Source organism: Ursus maritimus, unplaced genomic scaffold (assembly GCF_017311325.1).
Source record: "Ursus maritimus isolate PB19 unplaced genomic scaffold, ASM1731132v1 scaffold_27, whole genome shotgun sequence".
In the NCBI taxonomy this organism is placed as follows: Eukaryota; Metazoa; Chordata; class Mammalia; order Carnivora; family Ursidae; genus Ursus; species Ursus maritimus.
Window position 1 is genome coordinate 12,988,808 of NW_024425230.1, and position 12,157 is coordinate 13,000,964.

Here is a 12,157-nt window from a genome sequence, read left to right on the forward strand (position 1 = left end):
AGAAAGAAAGAAAGAAAGAAAGAAAGAAAGAAAGAAAGAAAGAAAGAAAAAAGAAAGAAAGAAATCCTCAGGAAAAGTCGCTGAGAGAGGTAATGAGGGACAGACTAAAGGCAGCATTGGGGGACGTGGAAGGGGTGAAATTTCTAGACATGTTAGTGAAGTAGGACAAATAAAGATCGATTCTGCATGGAAAGGAAAACCTGGAGGTGAAGGGAATGAGTCATATAATTTCAACTATGGAAGTCTAAATACCAAAAAGAACGAGGAGCAACTGACTGACATGGAGAAGCCGATTTGAGGAAAGCAATGGTGAGTGCTGGTAAAAACATCAGACGGAGACAATAAACTTAGAGTGAAGTTTTGGAAGGAGGTCTTGCTGGAAACATAGGTATGAGTGACATGGATGGTTACAGATTGTAGGCTTTTCAGTGACTAGAATCACTCGGGATAAGAACACCCGTTGAGGGGAGAAACGGACCAGGGATGGTGCCCTCGGTAACCCCAATGTTCAAACAATGAATGAACGAGGAAGCAAAAACAGAGGCTGAGAAGGAATAATCATAATGAAGGTGAAGAATCAAGAGTGAGGATCTAAACCGATGCCAAAATACAGTGTGTAATATCACTACCCTTACGATCCCAGGGAGACGGATTGCCAGAGAAAGAGTGTTCCAAGCAACAACTGCTTCCTTTCTTTCCATAAAGATATTTTGTCTATAAATTGATTCAATTTCTAACCACACGAACAAGGCCCCATTTTATACATATCTAGAAGAGTTCTTGCCAAACAAGCTCCCCCCCCAAAGCAGCATTGCTGGAACAGCCTCTATTTTGAGATGTATTTCATTCCCATTGTGTGTTGACTGGATTACAATGTTCTAAGTGACCCTGTAGCTGATTTCTTTTCCTATGAACACTGTGATAAGGCTGGGGCTCAGGAAGCAGGACTTGAGAAATTCAGAATTTAAATCAAGATGAACTTTAAAATGTAGAATTTGAACCAAATTCAAGTCTCTAATCCCAGGAAAGAAGAATCACAAGGCCCAATCAGGTTGGGCTGTATTTGTGACAAACTTCTTCAAACATGGGTCAGGAGCAGATATTACTGTTGCCATGGTAACTTCTGAGCTTTCACTCTGTGTGCGTGTGTGTGTGTGTGTTTGCATGTGTGCACACACTCAGGAGTGCATGTGCTTTCTATCTTGCTTCTGCAGTTCTAAAGTAAGATAAAGGTTGCTAAAAATTCAGTATTTTCTTCTAGTAGCCAGAAGGAAAATACATATCAAATCTTACTTTGAGGTCAGTGATTTTTTTCCCATGTATGAAGACATGATGGAATTATTTAATTACCTTTGCTAGCAAGTTTACAGACAAGCACACCCCTATCTATTGCATATCCACAAATAGGATTATTTACATCCAATCTAAGGAGTGCTGACTGGTGTCATTGGAAGCTGAAGCTGTATCAGCATTTAAATTCCCACTTTTCTGGGCAAAAACCCAAGTGAATGATTCAATTAAACTCTTTATGTTATATATTATCCAGAAGTTCACAATATAAAGTGATTCTCCCAGTCTGAACCCCTGCCTTTATGATTGCAATTTGGTAGCAAGACAATTTTCAAGGACTATTTTACTTGAACTGCAATGAAAACGTCAGGCCATAACACACTTTTTGATGCGGGTTTTATGAACGACACTCCAAAATCAACCATTATTTCAAGCACATGCAATAAATAACCTTCATTATTCATCAGAGTGTAAATATGCATTCGTATTTGCAAATATGGTGGTTTCCTGAGCAAAGCAGCCGGCAGTCAACAGCTCCTTCAGCCATTTAAGGAGGTAACAAATAGGCGTCAGCCTCTTTAATTGGTAGAGACTATCTCCTGAGTTGCCGAGAGACAAACAGCTCATTCTTTTTTTTTTTTTTTTAAAGACTTTATTTATTTATTTGACAGAGATAGAGACAGCCAGCGAGAGAGGGAACACAAGCAGGGGGAGTGGGAGAGGAAGAAGCAGGCTCATAGCGGAGGAGCCTGATGTGAGGCTCGATCCCATAACGCCGGGATCACGCCCTGGGCCGAAGGCAGACGCTTAACCGCTGTGCCACCCAGGCGCCCCAACAGCTCATTCTTTAGCATTGACTTTGCTCATTGCCCTGAGCCCGGTACCTATGAGCGTGTCATATTGTAGACACTCAACTAACATGTATTAAATGAACAGGATTGAACCCGCATCCCATAGTGAACTGTGGAAATGTGATGTTTGCAATGATTTTAAAGGAATACATTTCCTGTTTCCTTTGAAATGATCAAACCCAAAGGACTCTTTTAATGGAATTAATCAATTAGATAAACTTAGCATAGTGTAGTCCTGCGACAGAAAGCTAGAGAATTATCTTTTTTCAAAGAAAATTTCTTTTTGCACATTGTTGCCAGGTGCCTAACATCTCTCTTTTTTTTTTTCCTTTTAAGTCAGAAACATGTTTACACTGAGATTCCAAAAGTATATAAAGGCAAAAATGCTACATAAACCACACTGAGCTGATAAATCCAAGATGTCCAGTTAAAGTCATTTTGTGTCATTTGCTTCTGGCACTTGGGAGAGACCCATTTCTGCTCTAACTTCCTTCTACTCCAGACCCCTAGATGGGTTTCTTTGCTAACTGAGTACTTCTTGCTTCTGCCTCCTGGGCTGATAGAGACAACTCCATCTTCTTTGTGTGACTCGGTAACTTCACCACTTCCCCTTCTTCATTAGAATTATGTTGGTTGGGGGATGCCTGGGTGGCTCAGTCTGTTAAGCATCTGCTTTCAGCTTAGGTCATGATCCCAGGGATTGAGCCCTGCATCTGGCTCCCCACTCAGAGGGGAGTCTGCTTTTTCCTCTCCCTCTGCCCCTTCCTCCCTCAAGCTCTCTCTCTCTCTCTCCCTATCTCTCTACTCTCTCTCTCAAATAAATAAATACAATCTTAGGGGGAAAAAAGAATTATGTTGGTTGGTTGGCTTGTCCATGTATTTATCTATGAAAATTTACTAAGTGTCTAACACATGTCATCTACTTGCTGTATGCAACACACTTGGGAAACACAAATGACTAACTCTGTTGTGGACTGAATGTTATTATCTTCCCAAAATTTAGATGTTATAGACCAAACCACAATGGGATGGTGTTATGAGGTGAGGTCATTGAGAAGTGATTGGGTTTAGGTGAGGTCTTGGTGGAGGAGCCCTCATGATGGGATTAGTGACATTATAAGAAAAGAAAGAGACACCAGAGCCTCTTCTCTCCACTATGCGGAGACACAGAAAGAAGTCAGTGGTCTGTACGCCAGGAAGATGGCCCTCACCAAGGACATGACCATACTGACCCCCTGACCTGGGACTTCCAGCCTCCAGAACTGTGAAAAAGTAAATCTCTGTCAATTAAGCCCCTCCATCTATGACACTTTGTTATGGCAGCCTGAGCAGACAAAGACAAACTCTAAAGTGAATCTACGGCTCAATGCCGACAGTTGATATAGAATGTCAGCTATAGTCAACGTAGTAATAAGCCTAATGACTCCAGAGAAGAGAGAACTTAACTGCCTGGAACAGTCATGGATGAGTGAATACTTACCACAAGTTTTGAAGGCATGTGCCCAAAAGAGAAATCTGGTGTAGTGCATTCTGGGCAGAGGATGGGGCTTGTGCAAAGATCTGGAATCATGGAAAGGTGTGTCACATTTAGGAACAGTCAAATGTTCAGAATAGGTAAGGTATAGTCTTAATCGGACCAGAGATGAAGTTTAGGTAAGATGGGTTACAATCAGATGGTGAAAGGTCAAGGATTCTTTGCTAAGGAGTTTAGACTTCATCTCATTAAAACAAAACAAAACAAAACAAAAACAAAAACAAAAACAGCCAAATTGGATTAGGGCCAAGGCTGATTTTCTTTTTATTATGGTAAGAACATTTAACACGAGATCTACCCTCTTAACAAATTTTGAAGTATATATATTATAGTTTGAATGAAATGCACAAAGTCATACAGCAGATCTCTAGAACTGAATCCTCCTGCGTACCTGAAATTTTATACCTGTTGAATAGCAACATTCCCATTCCCCGCCCCCCCACCCCCCTCCCCCCACTCGGCCCCAGGTAACCATCATTCTATTTCTGCTTCTGTGTGTTTGATTAGTTTAGCTACCTAATATATGTGGAATGAAGAAGTATTTGTCCTTCTGTGACTGGTTTATTTTGCTTCACATAATGTCCTCAAGTTTATCTATGTTGTTACAAATAGCAGGATTCTTTTCCTTTTTAGGGTTAAATAATATTCCCTGTACGTACACACCACATTTACTTTATCCATTCACCTGTTGGTGGGCATTACGTTGTTTCCACATTGTAGCTATTGTGTTTTTGCTTTTGTTATTGTTTTAGATTTACTTACTTGAGAGAGAGAGAGAGACAGCACGGGGAAGGGCAGTGGGAGAGAAGCAGACTTTGCTAAACACAGAGCCAGACGCGGGGCCTGATCTCACAACCCTGAGATCATGACCTAAGTCAAGATTAAGAGTCGGATGCCTGACCATCTGAACCATCCAGGCACCCCATTGTAACTATTGTTGATAATTTTGCAATGAACAAGGGAGTGAAAACATCTCCCTGAGATCCTGATTTCAATTTTTTTGGATAAAGACTCAGAGGTGGGATTGCTGGATTGTATGGTAAGGATATGTTTTATACAAGTGACCTCCAACAGCCAGTGGAAAGATACATGACACAGGCTAGTTAGGAAGCTGTTAAAGTAGTCTGTGGTAGAGAGAATGAGAAACTGAACTGCACGGAGGTGATGGAAAGGAGCCAACAGACTTGTGTTGGCCTCCACAGGACTGGCTTTTCATGCAAGACAAGGCATCAGCTGTCTTCCTTCTCCTGTTGCCAGAAGGTTCTCTGTTCCCAAATTCCTCCTTTGCCAAAGTACCTGATAATCCCACTGCATCTCACTCAAATTAGTTCAAGAAGTAAAAGCCCCTTAAAACAAAATAAAACAAAACAAAAACAGGTTTCTGGGAAGCACAGCACATTCTCAATGATATCCCCTTACATCGGCCTTGGGCAACGTTTTCCAAAGTGCGTTGTGTGGAACACTAGTGTCTGTCCGATGTTGATATTATTATATTAACAAACAAACAGACAGAAAGGATTTGTGATAAGATTTCTTGGGGCAATCTCTGGGAATCAAACAGATTTATTTGCCGCAAGAATTTTCAGCCTCTAATTCTTAATGTGAACTATCAGTATCTGCAAGAGGGGTAGAGTATGTGTTTTTTTCTCAAATGTATTGGGCCACAGATTACAGTTTTAAGGGACAATTTTGGAAAACTCTGATGCACAGAGGGCTTTGGAGTTACCAAAGCACTCTCCCTCCAGAGTTTCAAGATTTGTTCAAGGCAGATTTCACTGTGAGCATATTAGCAGAAGGAAGCAGCTGCTCAGAATTGCTGGTGTCTTGTTCACTCCCACAAGGTTTCAAAGAGGAAGAACTGGGACTCCTCAACTCCTAAATTTTTTTTTTTTTTTAAATTCTATGTCTCGGGATCTTCCTATTATACCACAAATGCCATTGCCCCCATAGTTAAAAGGAATGAATTGAAAGGGACCACAAGGACAAGAGGTGAATTAGGGCTCATGGTTATGGATTTGGGGAAGTGGAGGAAAAAAAAAAAAGAATGGAAAGAGTCAGACGTCTATCTAAAATCTTGGAAGGCTGTTAACATCATATCAGGTGAGAGATACAATGGGAGCACTGGTGTCTAACAGGAGGCTCAACAGGAGAATAAAAATGCACTCAGTACAAACTATACTTATAGTTCAACATGACCTCTTGGAGTCACTACCAAGTCAGGTAGGGTTGGAGGTGGTTCATGGGTCCCTGTTGCCTTGTGCATTCATTTATTTATTTGATAAACACTTACAAGGACAAAGGAATTCAACCACAGTCTCCTCCCAGCCTGGATGTGATGTGGCTCTGTCTCCCCATAACTAATATGGCTATTTCACAAGATTTCTCCGTTGTCGTCGTCTTCTTCTTCTTCTTCTTCTTCTTCTTCTTCTTCTTCTTCTTCTTCTCCTTCTTCTCCTTCTTCTTCCTCCTTCTCCTTCTCCTCCTCCTTCTCCCTCTTCTTCTTAAGTAGTGATGTGGCCATGGAGCTCAAATGCAGGGCTCGAACTCAAAACCCTGAGATCAAGACCTGAGCTGAGATCAAAAGTCAGAGGCTTAACCAACTGAGCCACCCAGGTGCCCCTGTTTCACAAGACTTCTTTAAGCTGAGTACTCTGTCTGGTTATACAGCACCCACAACATGAAAGGTCACCTCATTCTAAAACTAATCCATTCAAATTGGATGAGGAAGGTTAGGCCATAATTATGCAAAGTTGGAGGAGCCACTGAGTATAACAGAGACCCTGCCCACCAACTCGCCCCAGAATACCATTGGTCAGGCAGTCAGTCAACATTACAGAGCACCTACTATGTGCCAGAGAGTAGCTAAAAGAGAGAGTGGTGGATGAAAGAAGTATGGCCTCTGCCCTCATAGTAGATTGGACTTCACCAGCAAGAGCAAATGTAGAATGAATTATTTTAGACTGAATAAATAATTTAAAAGTGGAAAGGTGGTCCAAGGGACAAATACCAGGAGCTATGAGAAGGTATAAAAAGGGACCTCACACTTTTCTGTAATGGGGGTGGCCAGGAAAAACGACGTTGAGTTTCTTAAGCTCCCCTGGTCTGAGAATATCTGGAAAATGAGGTGATGGGACTCAAGCAATACCCTCAACAGAATGTGATCCAACGTATTTGGGAATCACTTTGAATTATACAAAGTTCAGCTGGCGTCCTTACTGGAGGACTTACGGGTCGTTAGTGTGCAAATACGCATCGTGAATCTCAAAGGGAGGTTCTAGATTGAAGCAGGTCCCAAGCTTTGGGGGGAAAATTTTGGGGCAGAATATTTATAGCAACCAGTATGCTAAGGAAGACCATTTAAAAAACAATTGAGTAGGTGTCCCAGGTCTCTGCCAGCTTTAAAATTCCATTATCATGTCTTAAAGCATGTCTTAGAAAAAACAAAGTAATCTGGCATTAATGTGTAAAAAAGACTGGGTAGATGGGTTCCAAGAGATGGAGGTTGTGGCAGAAAATCTATGGCAGACATCGTGACAGCCTAAACTCAGAATGAAGGGATAGTCGAGTCGTGGGTGTTAATTAAATATAAAGTATATAAAAAAAGAAAAATACAGCAATGGCCATGCACCCAAGGAACCAACAAAGATTATTTAAGGATATGTGATGTGGCTAAGTGTGACTTCGTGATTACCCTGCAGATTCGTAGAGGTACCGTTTATAAAAGGAAACTTCTGGGATGAAGGATGTCCAGAAGGACTCTCAGTAAACCAGGCTGACATAAGTGGGAGGGAGACAGAGTGGAGAGTTCTTTTTTCAAAAAAAAAAAAAAAAAAAAAAGCAGAGGAGAATGGCAGAGAGCTCTACCATCGCTGCTGATGGCCCATAGCTGTGCCTTGTCCCCAGAGTGTGGCTTCTAGTCCAGCCTACTTCCTGCTGCTTGAACTTCTCTTTTCTCATATTTGTAGCTTTTATGACAGTGCATGGCCAGGAGGGTGAACTTTTTCTTTCCTCTTGAGATTCTTCAGGTTTTAAAGCCCCCACTTAAAAGATCCTGCTCACATGTCTTTGTCATTAAAACTGTACAAACTCTTTGGATCTTATCTTGTTTCACTTCTCAGTCCAGCCTTCCGTCAAAGCTCCAACCAGCCACTGTATAGTCCCACGCCAATTGTCCGATGTACCAAATCTTCTAAAGGAGCTTGCATTCCAGCAAGGGGCAGAGTACTAGATATTCAGTATTTCCAAAATAGAATGCAAATCACTGAATATTTATTCAGTAATTCCTAGGGTTGGGCCCATATAGATGCTGGATTGAGGGGGGGTGTGAATGCCAAAACAATAACAGAATAGAGACTACAGTCTCCTGGGGCTTAAATCCTTGTTAAAAGTGTAAGAAAGACTGTGAGCAAATGGAATAAACATAAGCCAAAACGTATTAATTGCTGTATAAGAAATTTCAAAATGTAGTTTTATGGTGGTCGAGAGAAGGAAATCATCATATCTTTGAGAAGATTGGCATGGCTCTGACCTCACAAGGAACTGTTTGTGAACTCCTTAAAGCAAAAAAGAACTCACTGTGTCTACAAATATAAAGTGTTGCCGTAGGTCCTATTCACTATGAATTAGAAAATTTTAGGGGCGCCTGGGTGGCTCAGTTGGTTGAGTGTCCAACTCTTGGTTTCAGCTGAGGTCATGTCTCAGGTCCTGTGTTTGAGACCTCGGTTGGGCACCACACTTGGTGGGGAGTCAGATTCTCTCTCTCCCTCTGCCCTTCCCCTGGCTCCCATGCTCTCTCTCTCTCTTTCTCTGTCTAGAAGGAATAAATAAATCTTAAAAAAAAAAAATCTCAGAAGCATTCACCTTTGAGAATCATTAGTACCTTCACCGATTTCCTTTCAAATCATACTTAGACATGGTTTAATCTGTTTTGCTAGTTATTTTATTTCATAATCTTACCATTCATGTTAATTAGAACATAGCTGTAAATGACATATCAGAAAAGCAAAGAGAGTGGTAAATTTTCTAAGTGTTTTTCATGTACAGGAAATGTCTGTTTTTGGGGCGCCTGACTGGTGCAGCCGTTAAGCGTCTGCCTTCAGCTCAGGGCGTGATCCTGGCGTTCTGCGATCGAGCCCCACGTCAGGCTCCTCCACTGAGAGCCTGCTTCCTCTCCCACTCCCCCTGCCTGTGTTCCCTCTCTCGCTGGCTGTCTCTCTCTGTCAAATTAATAAATAAAATCTTAAAAAAAAAAAAAAGGAAATGTTTGTTTTGCCTCCTACAAGGAATGACAACTTAACTATAGGGTTCTTACTGACAGAAGCTTTTATTCGTACATTTTCTAACCTCCATTGTTGTTTTCTGGCTCTTACAGCTGCAGAGGAGAAGTATGATACCAAACTGATTTCTGGGGTGACTGAAACAAATAAGTAATTGATATCTTCTTCCTGGTTATTCATAGGATTCTGCCTTTATTCTAGCACACAAACATTTTAACCAAGTTATGTAGCGAATGTTGCCTTTTGATCAATTTCTCTGTACATATGATCCTATTGGAATCTACCTGGCTTTCCTCAGCTCTTCAACATTTGCTTCTAGTAGTATTTCTACTATTTCTATGTTATGTTTCTTCACTTGTTGTTTTAATCCCATTTCTCTGGCCTCATTTTTATACATGCCCATTGTTAGGGGATTTAACAATGTTACATGTTAGGGGATTTGACAAATTTATAAATTAGGGGATTGGACCTCTGTGGCCTCTTTTACGGATTTTAAAATCTTCATATTTTCCTCTACATTCTGAGTGAGAATGCCACCCTGGGACTAATGTTCTTGCAGACGAGCATTCTGCTGTGTAGCTGGCCCAGGGAAAATGTCAGTTGTGGCATTGTAGTTTTGTTGTTTTTGTTGTTCTGTTATGCTCCTTCCCTTCTTATTTCTGCTTCTTATTCAGCCAGGTTGGTTTTCTTGGCAATTTATGTTTAGCCTCCCATTGCATAGGTCTGTAGTTTTTAGTTGTTTTGTGAGAATGAAGTAGATATTAAAGTTAGTTCTTTTTCTTATAACTATTTTTATTTTCAAAGTATGGTTTTAATATTCTCTGTGAGGGCTTTGTCATCCTCCTTATTGGTTATGAAATCATTCAGCAGTCATGTTTTACTGTCACTTTTTTTGTTAGTTTTTATTTAATAACCTAAAATGAGCAGTCTGTAGCAGCCATGTGCTGTCTATGTATTTGGTGAGTGGCTTCTCCTTTAATTTTATAATGCTCAAGGATTTTTAACCGGGATGATCCTATGAGACCAGTGGGCGAGTTGATGTGATATCGCACTGCTTGCAACCTGACCCAGAAGTCTGGGAGGAATGTGTTGAGAGCCAGAACTCTGGGAAATCCTAGAATATCTTCTTTGGTAAAATGGCATTTGAGGAACAGAAAATCACAGCCACCTTTCCTATAAACCTCCTCTCTATACCAATATGGATATGGGAGCTTTCTCCGTGGTGCTTCTTCCCACAGCACCAGGAAAGATCATATATCATGACCAACTGCAGGCTGTGAACCCACCCTCTTTCCTTCTGTAGTCATGGACCGACATCTAGGCTTGCAATGACATCAGTGCTCAGGGGGACTCCTGAGTGGACACCACCTGCTGGCAGTCCTGTTGGCCTCTCTTCTACAAATCAGAAATGTTAGTGGGGTTCTGTGAGGGCTTCTTGGATTATAAGGCTGTGCTATATTCTCTTCGGAAAAATCATGAGTCTCAAAGTCTCCCTTTGGTCTGTTTTCATATCTGTGTCATACACAGCAAATTCTTTGGTTTCTGCCACATCAGTCTCCGTTTGCATGGATGACACAGACTTTTCCTGAGTAACAAAAATTTTGATAATTTTACTGATAACGTTGCTGGGCAGCAGGGATGGGGGTAAATGAGATACTCAACATCAAGTGGTCATTTAACCAGAAATATATGTACTGGTTATACTTACAACTTTGGGGACCAAAGTCTTTTGTTTATCTTCACTCCACAGAGAATAAATCTATTCTTTCCTCTGCATGGAATATTCTGTCAGTAATGGCAGGCAACTTTCATGAATATCCACCCTGACGCAGAGGCTCTCCCCTCTGAGGGAAGCTGACTTATGCTCTTCCTATGGTATGGACTCGTGTTTTCTCACAGGGTCTTGTTGCAATGTTTCAATGTATTTCTTAGGATGTTGCCCACGGAAATGAATACACCTCTCCTGTTGTTATCTGATCAGTGTTTAAGAAGGATGGTTGTCTCTTTCGATACAGTGCCTCTACTTCCTTAATCAAAGGCAATGATGTGTCAACCACTAATCTTTTCCAAAGAGGCTTTGATTAAGCCATGGGTTTCTCATCCAATAATTTCAGGCCTTTTACTTCTTTGGAGGAAAGTGTGGGACCTTCCATTTGTTCCACTTACATTACTGTATATATATATATTTTTTTAAATTTTTCTTTACTTATTTGTCAGAGAGAGAGAGCACAAGCAGGGGGAGCAGCAGGCAGAGGGAGAAGCAGGCTCCCCATTGAGCCAGGAACCTGATGTGGGGCTCGATCCCAGGACGCTGGGATCATGACCTGAGCCAAAGGCAGACACCTAACCAACTGAGCCACCCAGGCGCCCCCACATTACTGTATATTTTGGCCATCATTCACTCAGATTCACATTCTTTCACTCATTGTGTTCAAGATCATTTCTGGGTTAGTTGAAGAAAATTTGAAGAGAATGCCTTCCATATCATCTTTCTGATCCCAGAAAAAAAAAAAAGAAAAGAAAGAAAAATGTGGAACTAGATGACACTGTGCACAGGGTGGCCATGAATGACATGTTTCTAGAAACGTCTCCCCCCTGCTACATTAATTCACTTAATTGCCCACCTCTGGGAATATGACCTAAGTCCAAGACCTGCTCATGATCTCAGATTTTACCATTTTGATCACTGAAATACCAGGGAAGGCTTTGTACACACAAAGAGACTTTTCAGAAGAGTTCTTAATTTTCTGTGTGTGTGTGGGTTGGGGGGAGTGGGTGGAGGGGGATTCTGTATATGCGTGTTCATGCTTATGTGTGTGTGTGTGTGTGTGTGTGTGTGTGTGTGTGTGTGTGTACATAAAAGATTTAGGCATTCCCAAAAATCTTAAGAAGAAAATTAATATCCTTTTTAAGAAGGAGCATTGTGAAAAAGCTTCTATTATAGGAGTGAAGTCCCAGAATGTCATCTCTGTGATCAGTGTCTGCAATGTCTCTGGGATTTGTCACAAACTGATTCAACTCAAAAGTTATCTGGAAAAATTAAGCTCTCAAAGAAATCTTGGCAGTCCTCTACCTTTTCCAGGATTTCAGGGAGCGATTCTGATTTGTGATCTCTTAAGTCCGTAACAATTTGCTATTTCTAATTTATTGCTTCATTTGTGACTGCTGCTACGGCAAGGTAAATTTATTCTGATTTGCACAACCTA